Raw genomic sequence first — 13,300 nt, 5'->3', positions numbered from 1 at the left:
ACATTATTACGAAGGACTTTTTGTCCATTATGGCAAAACTGTAAAAAGAAGCTGCAACCAGCAAAGTCCACCCCTCCCTGAAGAAGCCTCCAAACTGAAACTTTGGATTATGAATTAAGCTACTTAAGGGAACTTGAGATAAAATAAAAGTGATACTATTGTTCAATCATCTCAGGTTCAATCATCTCCCTTCTCAGGGAGAAGGAAACAAGGCTGAGGGAGAAGAATACATCCACAAAAAAAAACCAGCCAAAGCCAGTACCTGTCCTGAAAGTCATCCCTGGCTGGGTTTGGGGTGGAGGAGGCCATAGAGCGCAGGCCCATCTGCTGAGGCCGTGTTTGCATACGCTCCCCCACAACCTAGGGGAGAGGAGGAGAGTTTTAGGGGTGTGGCATAACTTGCGGTCAGAGGCAGTGAACACCCATCCTCCCTTACACAAACTAGCTGAGCTGTAAGGCTCCCCACCCTGGGAAGGCCACATTCCAGGATTTGCATGTGAGGGGCACCTGAGGAGGTGCTCATCAAAGACCCCCCTGGAGTGCTCCCCTGAGGGACTAGAGAGGATCCCCTGAGGGTCCCCTAGGGACTCACTCCTGAGGCCTTGCACCAGAGGACTGCACATGACGCAAAGTGAGGCCGCAGATCCAGAGTCTGTGACAAGAGACTGTGCAACACTGCCCCTGCCCCAGGGTATTCCCACTTTACCCAAATGTATATTAATTCACTGGACTCCATTTCTGGGGAGGGACCCTCACCACCAAGAAAACCTGATGGAGAAGATCAATAGGATGCTGTTAGGATCCACAGAGTGGTTACCATTTCTACTTAATCTATCTCTGTCACTACATTTATCTCCCCACCTCTTTTCTACCTCTTTCACACACACTTACCTCTTTCATATTTGCTGTTTAATAAAATTCCTACTATTGACTTTGACTTAATGTCTTGTTTGCGCCTTAATTCAGGTAGAGGCATCACTCTAAAAATTTTACTAACCAGATCCCAACACCGGGCAGGCCAAGTGAATGCAGCAGCTGGATGTGCAATCCACATTGTACATATGGATATATATTTTTCATCACTGGATCTCCATCCTGTCCAGCCAGAGAGGGAAGGAGGATGTTGATGCACCCTGTGTTTATGTGGGGGCTCTGTGGATATACACATGCATGCACATATATGTAAATAGCTATGTATGAATATATATGTAGGATATAGATGGGCTCTGTGTGTGTATACCTGCTTAGAATCTTCAGCCTTGCCACTCTTTGGACATAAGAACAGCATTGTAATGAAATAAATTTGCTTATTACCTGTATGTTTAAATTGTTTTTCTCTTTAATAGGCCAGTTAATTGTGGTTATGTTGCTCAGCTAACCACTTTGTTCCCTAAAGCAAAGAAAGTAAGTAGCAAAACAAATAGAGCTCAACTCTGGATCTGCATTAAGAGAGTTGTTAAAATTTATTTTGTTTCTTATTTTTTCAGACCAATAAATTTTGGAACAAAGTATTACTTGGCACCCAACAAAAACTTTTCATCTGTTCCTTTTAAGCCCACCCTAAAGATTATCTGTGCCTTTGTAACACAAGGAGGAAGAGAAAGAGTCCTTCATTTAGCTAATTTTTCAGCTGCATAAGTCAGTTTGACTTGTAATGATATTGTTATTGAATAAGAAAACCAATCTTTGAATTCTGCTGATGAGAAATGATATTTTGCTACATTTTCCACATTATTTTTCCTATGTTATGCAGAACTAATAGAATTTAAGTAGAAGTCAATTATTTTCCAGTTTACTTCTATTATTTTTGAATGTATATTTTTGTTTTAAAAAGAGTCTGTATAATTTTATATAATTTTTTCTCAGTAGATGAGCGATAATTCTTAATGTTATATGAGGCTGCAGCTTAAATACTACAGGTCATTATGTTCATTCTTACAGCTGTTTTAATTTGTATGTGCAATGATCACAATAGATTATATGGGAAGAGCAGAGACTGTATGGAATTCTCTGAACAAACTCAGATCACAAAGATGCCACAATTTGAGGGCCCAAGAGAACCAGTGCTGTAAGAAGAACTCAAGGAGTAATGTATTATTACAGTAGCAAGTACATTCAAATGAAATTTGTGTTTGGTACAGCCACGTGCCTTCACAGAGCAGCATGAGCAACAGCTGATGATGTCTCAGCAGCCTGGAGGAACCAAGAACTTCCCTGAAAGAAAGTCCTTAAAACCATCCCACGTTTCATGTGTCCCTCTACAAACTGTTGGTAGATTTCAGCTATTTTGCATGTTGGTTTAATCATATAGGAGTATTAACATATGCTGATTTTTCAGGATAATTTCCTATATAATTATCCTTCCTTGGTACAAAAATCAAACATTTTTCTTATATCCTCTATACACATTTATTTAATTTACTTTTTTTGCTCATCTGAGCAGTTCATGATCTCAAGCTAATTGTTCATAAGCAAACCTTAATTGCCTCATTTTTCAAGCCATTGCTCAGCGATGCATTTAAAAAAGAAATACCAGTTGATATCCATCTTCTGTATTCTGTTCAGTTTCCCTCTCTGAAAAAGAAATTGTTAACTCTGTTACATATCCAATTTTACACAAACTGGAACATGCATGGCATGTTGCAAAAAATCTGTAAGCACTTGAATGTTTTCATTACCTATTGAGAAAAAATTTTCTCAATGAACACCTCCATCTTTCTATTGTCTGACTTCAAAGGATGTGTCAAGCGTTGTTACACAATACAACAATAAACTAATTTTCTGTTCTTCATGCCAATAGGTAGTGTAACTTATCTGCAAATAAAGTACAGTAAATCTAGTTCAAAACAAGATTCTTGTATCCATACGTATTTAAAGGAATCAAGCAGATAATGGGGTTTTGACTTCTTATTCTCCCAGAAATCTGAGACAAGGCTCTCTGCATCTTCTCAAGGACTTGGTGTATGTCTTTGCACTGGATGTGCGTGGTGAGGTGCTGGCCGGGGAGGAGAGGCTGGGGCTGCCCAGGGTGCACATGGATGGTTCCAGCCAGCTCCAGCCAACGCACACAGGGCATAGGAGATCCTCTCAGCCACAGTGATGCTCCTCTGTGATACTGTATTTGAGAAAGGGCAGAACACCAAACAGGGAGGGGAGGAGGGAGTGCAAGTAGTGTAAAACAGCACAAGAAACACCGAAGTCAGGCAAGGGGGGGTGAAGTTATTCCCTTCCACCAAAGGAAAGCCTGCTCTAGAGAAGGTTCTCCTGAAGCATTGCAGCCAGTGGAAGAACTCACACTGAAGCAAAGGTGTGATAGGATGGGAATGTCAGAGAAAAACAGCCAAGTATAGAACATAGGGTGCCCTTCCTCATTTTTTGCTTGCTGAAGGGACTGAGGGTAGCTTGCAGGGATAAAGAGAGGGATTGGAAATAAGGGATGAAGTTAAACCTGGCAAAGAAAAGGATTTTGACCTTGTGCATGACCTTATTGGACTTCATGAGGTTTCCATTGGGCCACTTCTTGAACTAGTCTAGGTCCCTCTGGATGGCTTCCTGTCCTTTGGGGATATCAATTATACCACTCAACTTGGTGATATCAATCCATCCATTTGTGGATTTGATACGAAAGGGGAAATGTCTAAGTGTGTTTGTGAAGTCTGGCACAGTGTTTGCATCTGAGTTATCTGAAATTGGTTAGTTTTTTAGATAAAAACCTTTTTATTGAATTAAAATTTGTATTTTAATACAATTAAAATTAAAAAAATCTTATTCTTGTAAAGTATTTTCTAAAATTATTGAACGATGTATCTTTTTTACTTCAGAGGCTGGGGGAAAAAATGTGAACTCCTTTCCCTTCTTCTCTCCCTCCCTCCCAATCACCCTTAGCTAGTGTAGAGCTATAGAACTCTCCAGGGAGTCACTCCTACCTCTAAAATAGTTCAACCCCTTCCCTGAAAAATGGAAAGAATAGGATAATTGTCATCCTAGAAACCTTTCTATGCACAGATGGGCTAGATTTGCCCTTACACGAATTTTTTCATCCTTGATGTCAATGTAGTTAATCATTCTCCTACCCTCTATTGCAAGACCCAAGTTATTTTTAATGGGTTGTAGTTTCTACTTCTTAGTAGTAACTATTCAAAAATAATGTTCCTTGAAGTACTTAGAATTGCTAGCAGTGAGTGGAAGATTCAAGAACAGAACTTGTCTTAGCCAATAGCCTGAAACAATGTCCTTTCTTTTTCTCCTACTTCTTTTCATTTTGACAAACACACAGTTTAGCATATTTACATGTTACTGAAATGGCAATCAGCATGCAGTTAGTTCCTGTACTTGAGAGTTGAACTAAAGGTCTTTGGAGTAAATAGAAATAGTACAATTAATGTCAATGGACAAAGAACAATTGCATTGAGCAGAGGAAAAAGACAAGCGTGACAAACGTACCAAAATTTAAAGTAATCCAGCTTGGTTGCTATGCTTTGTCTACCAGGCAGACAGAATTAATTCCACTGCTGTCAGTTTGGCACTTTGTAGTGGTGTTTTGTTCACTTCTGAAAAAGAAAAAAAGAAGAAAATATACTTTAATGAGTGTCTGCTATGTTGTTAAATTAGAGGTAGTTATCTTATAATGGAATTTGTATTATTTTGGTAATGGTCATCATTTAAGTTCTATTACTCATCTTTCTGCATGCTGCTTCTATAAGTATTTTTGACATACATCCAAGAGGACCATGTTCTGGAAATTCCTCTAAAACCAAATAAAGGTTTAATTTCCATTGAAGAGAAATAAATACAGGTTGGAAAGAAAACCTCAACATGCCAACAAAACACTTTAGCTCCTTCCAGAAGAACATGTAATTATTATGCATCTGAAAAAGAAATAAGGATTATTATTGAAGAACACACTCATAAAACATATCTCTTACAGCAAGAAAAGAAGCATATGCTGGAATAAATTTCTGCATGAGCTGTAACAATAATTTGAGATCTGATGATTGAAGGAATAGGAAGAAACCTGATAATTACAGGGTATTCAGATAGTAAAGACAGATGCATTTTATTCAAGCAACATTGTTTTTCAAAATTTTAAGACTTTTGAAAACATTTAGAGGAAATAGAGAAATTGATGGTACATATTTACCATGAAATTTGTAATGCCATAATACTGACTCAGCTATCTCAATATAAACGTGATCAAGTTGTCTGGTGCAAACTTACCAAGGCTGGCATCTGTAGGCTCACGGGCACCATCATGGTCTGCAGAATCACTGTGAAGCACCTGGTCCAAGCAGATGAGACTCTCTTTGTCAACCATCCACATCCTGGTGCTGTCTCCTCCTGTGCCAGTTCTGCTGCAGAGTAAGTAGTTCTTTCCTGCTTTCAGAGCTCCACCAAATTGTGATTGCAAAGATTATTATTTTAAATACTCTCAGGGACAAGACAGCTATGAAATAAAGATAGGACCAGAGTAGTCAAAAGATATCTAAACAACCTCAGATAACTCATAGAGAAGCTCAGGAAGTACATTGCTTTTTGGAAAAGCAATAAAAGTTTCCACTCAAAATCCAGTCTCAAAACATCTACATTACTTTAGGTTTCATTCTGTCCTTTCAAGATCTTTGGGTCTTTGCAGAGTCCTTCCTTCTACTCCCTTTCATTTTTACAAGTGTCATTGTGAAGGCTTTCTTTTTGTAAAGTTCTGGATTTCTCAGTCAAGTGATTATTGACAGACTTGAGAGACTTGAAGCCTTTCAGCAGGTGTTCTGCTGCTGCAACATAATCTTCCCTGAGAAAACCCTGTTTCTACTTCCAGCTTAGTCATTGAGATAAGGGACTGCAATTTCAGAAGTAACAACAATGTTTTGTTATTAGCTCTCTGCTAATAATCTCTACAACCCCAGAGAAAAACAGACAAACAGAGAAACATCCTCAGTGGAAATCCTTCTATACCCCAATGAAAACATTTTATATACAGAATCCACACACACACAATAAAAAGGGAAGATAGTATGCATATATTAGAATCCATCATGTAATCTATTAAAAACTCATTAGAATACAAATTCTAATTTCTTTGATAAAAATTTTCCAATACTAAATCTGGAAAATATAGACAGCAAACATTCTGTCACACTTGTTCTAGGAAAACCAGTACATGAGTCACAGAGGAAAAAACCTTTAAGCTTGATCACATTTCTTAACAGAAGGTATTACATACTGACTTCATACTTCACCTGTCATATCTATGGCATTTCTAAAATCCTAAATAAATTATTTTAATTTTAAGTGGCGTCATGATTTTGTAAACATATAAATGAGCCATAAATTTTGACAGATACAAAATCATCAAAGCTAGAAGTCTTTTTAGAAAAAGCACTAGTGAGTGTAGTAGAATGAATTTTTTTCAGAATTTCAATTATTTAAAGCCAAGGTAGTCCCATGAGATGCAGAATGAGTGACAGCTGATTTCCTGCACACTATTTTTAGGTCTCCTTAATAAGTCCCATGGTGTAATACTGGGCTAGCTGTATCTTTTATTTTTTAGTGTTCCTGTGTCAGGATGTATTACGGGTACCTCAGAGGAAATACATGTTGATTTTCTTCTTGGTTTTATTCCATGGGCCAAATTCATACCTACTTTTCCTTATTTTGGTCTCCATCCTCTACTCACCTTGAAATTTCTAAAAAAAGGTGTAAAAATCTTTTGTATCTGAGATTTCTACCTCTTGATTTGCTTAGAAATTGCCCAATTAAATTATATAGAGAGGTACACAGTCTGAGCAACCCAATATACATAATTTTCTTAATAAATCGGATATCAGGACTCCACAGCTGATTCTTTCTCAAAAAACTGCCTCATATTGTGAGGTTCTGAATTTCAGTTTGCCCAGAATAAGAACCCAAAAAAAGAAACCAAGAACAACTTGCTGTTTCAGAACTATGGCAAATAGTACTGCTCTTTTTTACTTTTTTTTAGTCAGAGAATTTTACCTTTTTTTAAACTCCACCCATTCCCTCCACTGTGGTACCATTTTGATTAATTTATGTGGAAAGCTACCAGATATTCCAGAAGCAATTGGTTTTTAGCAGGATGATCTGGCATTTCTGATGGCTATATTAGAAAAACTGATCTTAGTTCAAAGATATACAATAATTTCTTTACTGCTTTCAAATTATTTCCTTCTAAGTTTAGTTCGAGTATAAGAGAACATGAACTCTAATTAAACTCAGCTCAGTTTAGTGCTATCACAGGTCTGTGCATTCTATCTTGTGCAATATCAAGGCAAAGTATTTCAGTAAAAGTTCAAGCATGTTGGAAAAATGAACAACTTGCTAGAATTGGCAAATTAATTTTCAAAGAAAAATTTGGAAATAGCCTTGGAAAAAAACAACAGTGGTGTGTCGCTCATGTGTGGTATGAAACAAAAGCAAAAGTTGCCTTAAGCAATCATAAATTGCATAAGTAAAACTGGAAAAGGCAGAATTTTAAAGTGAATCTTTGGAATGCAGAGCTTGCACATCCATTTTTCTAAGCAGGATTTTACCTTTCATATGCTCTTTTCTTTATTTCTTTAGAATACTGAGCACCTTTGGAAATGCAGCTGATTCTGTGCTCTGCAGATTAGCATATTTTGTATTAAGAAAGCTACTTACAGTCTTTTTAGGCCATTCTCTCTAATTCATGTTCAACTCTTTCATAGAGCTTTGAGGACAGAATGGCAGAAAGACAGCTAATTCTATGTGTCTTTTCTCTTTTTTCTTTCAGTGTTTAAAAAAAAGAATTCTGGGTCCCTCATTTAGATATTTGCTTGTCATTTCTATGTGTCTGTTTTCAGGAAGTATTGTACGGACTTGTAATCTTTATAATCTTCAGAGTAATGAGGATTTAAAGGATTGTTCTACATTTAAAGTCTAGGTTCTTTTTTTTTCTGGCAGAAAAAGAAACAAAGATTAAAAAAAAAGAGTGAAGATTTTATCTGAATAGTCCTTTAATCTTTTCTTTATAAAGAGGAAAAAAAAAATACCTTAACTACTTCTTTCTCTTTTTTTATCTCAGGAAGAAAAAATGACTATAAAATCCTACTATTTAAAGGTACTTTCACATATTTAAGAAGCCTAAAAGACAAACTATACAATATTCCTTTCTGGCAATCTACACTCTGAAAGGTTACAACAATTTTTTTTTAAATTTGGGAAGATGATGTTTGCTTTCTACTCTTGTTAGATGAAGTAAACATAGTTAGACTGGGATTTTCATAACAGGCTTTCTTAGCTGCCCCTCAACATCATTGTATTCCCATCACATCTTGATGATGCAGAAAATCGTGATCCCTCTCACCACACTTTCTAGCATGAATTCTGCGTTAAGTTTTCTTTGAATAGAGATTTGTATGAATAAGAGAACAATATGGTTCCCATACTTGCATTATCTCACTAAACACTCTTTGAGCCTTGCCCCTGTGATATCTGAGTATACAAACATGTGGATGTCTTTGTATTAAATAATATCTGTTCAAATACTTCAATAGCTGAACCTTAAGAGTGGGTAAAAATGTCTGGTTTTCCACATTAAGGCCTGATGATGTACAACACACTTGATGCTGATCTGAAATTGCATTTTTTTAACTTCTTGGGTTACACTTCCTCATCTCAGCTCACATGCTCAGAGATGACTCCATGAGCCAAGTTTAATAGGAGTGCATAATAAGGACAGTCACCTTAACTATGAACTATTAAACCAGAAAAGTTGTTACTTCTGAGAGAATCACAAATATTGTATGCTGGGTCAGTTATTGGACTTAGAAAAACATTTTTTTTCCACTTTCAGCCTGCTGGAGTCATATAGATAAAAAAATTTTAAGAGTAAAACTCAAGGCATGGTATCTTAGCTAATCTTTGCCCATGATGCTCCAATGGTCATGACCACATAGCTTCACCCATCCAGTAGACTTGAACTAAATCACTGTCAGGAGCTCTAAAAAGTGTCAAACAATAATTAATTTTGCACTGATATGTAATCAATTTTGCTATGAAATCAAGTTAGTGCACCAAGCGGTTTTTGGGGACCGTGAGCCAACAGCATTGACACAGTAGGCATTGCATTGTTTTTCCGTGAATATAAAAGAAAACTTATTATAGTTTATGATAAGAAAAATTGTTATGGGAAATAATGGAAAATCCTTATCTCAACATTCCTGTATGCAACAGAAAAATACTTTTATTTTTGGATATTTTTGTTTCACTGAATTGTGAAGAATTTTTGTTTTGGTAAAAAACTAGATAAATTCACTAAATGATTGGTTTTAAATAATTAACATCTGTTAAAATCTAAATTATTTCTTCTTCTCATCATAATAGCAATAATTTAGGATTTAAGGAAGTTAGTATGTAAATTAAATAAAATTTAAAAATCCTTACCTCTTGCATAGTATCATTATGCCCTATTATAAGAGCAGACATGGATCGAAGAATCAAAGAAGTAGCATTTATTTCATGTGCCATTATCTAATCTAATCTAAGCTCATGAAATCTGGCCTAAAATATTCATAATTGAAGGCTCTGGATGACTTTTAACATAGGACCACCACTTGAGAGACTCCTTCATTGTAGAATACTTTTCTTCTTGATAGATCCAAATGCAGTATTTGTAACTCTGTTTTTTCTATTTGAATGTGTATTTGTTCAATAAAGTGAACAAATACATGCAAAGAGTAAAAATGAATAAAAAAAGGATGGTGCACATGAAGGACACTACCATAGCAGTTTCGTCTCGAAGTCCTTATTAAGACTGAGCATTCCATGAAGTCTAAAATAAAAGAAAAGCTGCTCGCATGTATTTGACCTTACGAGGAATCTGCAAACGCAGATGATCAAAATCGTATAAAATATGTAGTAGCCTTAATGAATGAGATGTTAAATGAACCAGGAGATACTAAAGATGAAATTCATCACATTGACATCAGCTTTAGGGTACCACCCCTAGAGTTCCATTTAGCTCAATAAGAATGAAAATAATTATATGGATTAATATATAAAGAAAGTAAATTGAACTCTTACTTGTAAACACTTGCACCATTTATTCTAATAATTTACTTTCTTCAATTAGAAAAGCCAATTTATGGAATTTTATACACCCAAAAGCTCTAAATGGGACTTTTGAACAGGTATGTTTTCATTTGAAAATAACTGAAGAGGGAATTTATCTTTAAATGTATTTGAAAGACCTGCTTTTTTGCAATTCCTGCTACTTCAACTCCTGTATATAGTATTACCTGAATAACCTGCATTAAAACTGTCTAAGATGGTGCCTTTTGAATTTTGTTAGAGCTTCACTTATGAGACAGAAAATACCAGAGAGCTACAGAAAATGTACAGAAAAGTATGTGTTTCAATCTCATTACAGTGGAATAAACATGTTTTACTGCAGTATGCTTTCTTCATATGTTTTTAAAAAAATATGATTTAAGTATAGTTTCAGGAGTTTAGTATTAATAAACAACTTCTATAGTTCACTTTTACCTTTGGTTTAACAATTTTTGGAGAGGAAGCTGAGATAAGTATTAATGTAATGATTGCAAAATTATTCTGAATTATGAGGGATATTGTAACATATTGAAGAGTTAATACAGAGGACTCCTGATTTAAAATCACAGATTAGATCCCCTGGTGAAATTGAATTATCATCTTAAATGAAGTTCCAGTTCAGATTCTCTTTAACACATTTATATTTTTTGTGTGGAGTGATACTGATCTTTTCAAGTTCAGTTCACCTAAAAGGCACAGTCTAACCTAAGGTAGCTGGACTCAGATCTTACACTCATGGAAAAGGAGAAAGGCATTCCAGCAGATAATTAATTCTGTCTTAAAACAGAGCACTAAGGTAAGAGAAATGACAGTGTGATCTATAGGTGTGCCCCAGGGGATATTCTGTAATGAGACTAATAACCCAGCAGATCTCACAGTACTCCATGATAAGATAGAGACTCCTCTGAAAATGATTCAGAGCATCCAAGTTAGGCTGCAACAGAGCCTCTGCCTTTCCATTGGCTTCACAGATATTAAAGAGCCAAAAATGGACTCCTCCAAAAATGACAAATCCTCTCCTTTTCCACTGGTTTTATAAGATATCCTTGGTCACCAACTAATAATAGATATTCTTTTTTTTTTTTTGAAAGATAAAATTAGGAGGCATGAATCCTGTCACCAGTTCCCTCTTACAGAAGGTTTACATTCCAGCTGTCACTCTCTCCTATGTATAAACTTTATAGAATGAACCCAAAGTTTTAAATTATAGCTTATATCTAAATTTAATTTCTTCCTAACTTGCTAAAGCAAAAGAATCCAGGAATTCATCTTTCTGTTCATTCTATAAACTTTATAGAATGAACCCAAAGTTTTAAATTATAGCTTATATCTAAATTTAATTTCTTCCTAACTTGCTAAAGCAAAAGAATCCAGGAATTCATCTTTCTGTTTAATGGGTGGATCAATGGCACCCCTGCAAGTACCTGAAAGGCTAATTTTGAAAACTGGTAACACCATGGAGTGAAAAGTGATATCTCAAATGAAATTATAGGAAAATTATCTCTAGGAAGAAAAAGAAGCATCACTCTCTCTTTCTCCATTGGTCTAAGCATCAGAACCTTGAATTATCCCTTCAGCTCCATCCTATATTCATCACATCACTGTTCTTTCTGCTTGTTTGAACTTTTCACCATAAAGTAAGTTGAAGAACACCTTGGCAATTTTAGGGGTTGGAAAAGAAATTGCCATTCTAACAGTGTGTGATAACATCATCCTCTGAGCTCTCATTTCTAATGTTATGAAAAAGAAATATAAGAAAACAATCTTTTAAATTACTACAAAGTAATGAATGGCAAAGGAGAGGAAAATAATGATCAATAGAAGACAGAGTCATGGAAAATATGGCTTTAAACGTACCTTTCAGAATCTCACAATCACTTGAAAGCTAAAGTGGTTTTTACTCCAATTAACAGAGCTCACCTGGTACATGATTCTTCCTTGGTTGATGGAAAAACAGGAATAGGTGTCAGTAATTCTATAAATGTGAATACAAGGCAATTTTGATTCAAGTCAAAAATAAAGTCATGAAGCAGAATGAGATTTTATCAGCTAGTTATGTTAATATGTATTAATATAAGACTGCTACATTCTTTGTGTGATGGTTTCATAATCTCAACTTCTTTGTCATATCTCCATTTCAGAACAAAAATATGAACCAAAATGAACATCCCAGCTGTCTTTACATATTTCATAGGTTTCATATTTATACTATATAAACAAGGAGTTGGACTTATCTGAATATACCTTAATGAAATCAATGTATTCAGTTAATTACATTTCTATGACATTGCTCGCGTGCTTTTCACATAACTGGTATTGTATCCTGTTGTTCTTTTCTGATTTTATGCTCCATAATATATTCTCATAGTTTTCTCTTTAGAAGTTCAGCTCTATATGATTTTTTTTTGTTTGTATTAACTCAGCAGGTGGGTCTCCAAACTATGAATATGCAAAACCTGTGTAACACTTAAAGCACAGCTGGATATACTCTCTTTTCCCTGCTTTATGATACAGTTGCACTGTACAGGACTGGGACAATAATCCCCTCTGTTTATTGTTGTTTTTTAAATGAGAAAGAGGGAGAAAATGCACTGCAGGAGAGCATTGTTGAAAAAATTAAATAAGAGAGCTACGATTAGTAAATGTGACTACATATAACTTTTTTCTTTGAGGAGTCAGATTGTCAGACACACAGTGATGTGTCCCAGCAGAGGAGCTGCCTCCTGGGTAGGAGTAGGTCTCTGGGTAGAAGGAGGTCTCTGGAAAGAGAATGTATAGAAACCATAATTTATTTATGCAGAAATAAAGCATGAAAAAATCCAGTTTTAGCTTAATTAGACAGAACAAAATTCTTGTGCAAAAACAGGGCTTGTATTCTTTGATATTCAGGAATTGTTTGGAGTCTGTGGTTTTAAAAATGGCCTGAATTCCTGTTGTTGTTTCCTATCAGATCATGGCCTTCTATACATCCTTATGTCCATTTCTTCTCATCCCTGGCTCCATACATTCTTCATAAAGTGAAGCAACTCAACAACACAATTTCTGACCTTTCTTTCCCCAAGCAAAACTAACAAATGTTTTATATGAGACGCATTTTGAAACGCATTTTTTCATACCAGTAAATAAATAATTTTAAAAATTGAATAAAACCCTCAATTCAGTTACTTCATTAACTGTATGTTACCTTGTAATATGGCTAAAAGACACTACAAAATAA

General features: G+C 35.5%; 1 long non-coding RNA gene across 2 annotated transcripts; it reads right to left on the bottom strand.

Moving 5' to 3' along the window:
- Window positions 1–395: 395 nt before the first annotated feature.
- Window positions 396–5,544, bottom strand: LOC113458594 (uncharacterized). 2 transcript variants are annotated; one of them, XR_012580105.1, is made up of 4 exons: window positions 5,218–5,544; window positions 4,444–4,550; window positions 2,679–2,814; window positions 396–2,574 (listed from the first exon to the last, which is right to left on the bottom strand). It is a non-coding gene; the product is annotated as an uncharacterized LOC113458594 (long non-coding RNA). The 2 variants fall into 2 exon arrangements; XR_003378972.2 differs by lacking the exon at window positions 2,679–2,814 and having other exon boundaries at window positions 5,218–5,526.
- Window positions 5,545–13,300: the final 7,756 nt, after the last annotated feature.

This window comes from Zonotrichia albicollis, chromosome 4, assembly GCF_047830755.1.
Source record: "Zonotrichia albicollis isolate bZonAlb1 chromosome 4, bZonAlb1.hap1, whole genome shotgun sequence".
NCBI lineage: Eukaryota > Metazoa > Chordata > Aves > Passeriformes > Passerellidae > Zonotrichia > Zonotrichia albicollis.
This window is presented reverse-complemented; position numbering and strand designations above follow the sequence as displayed.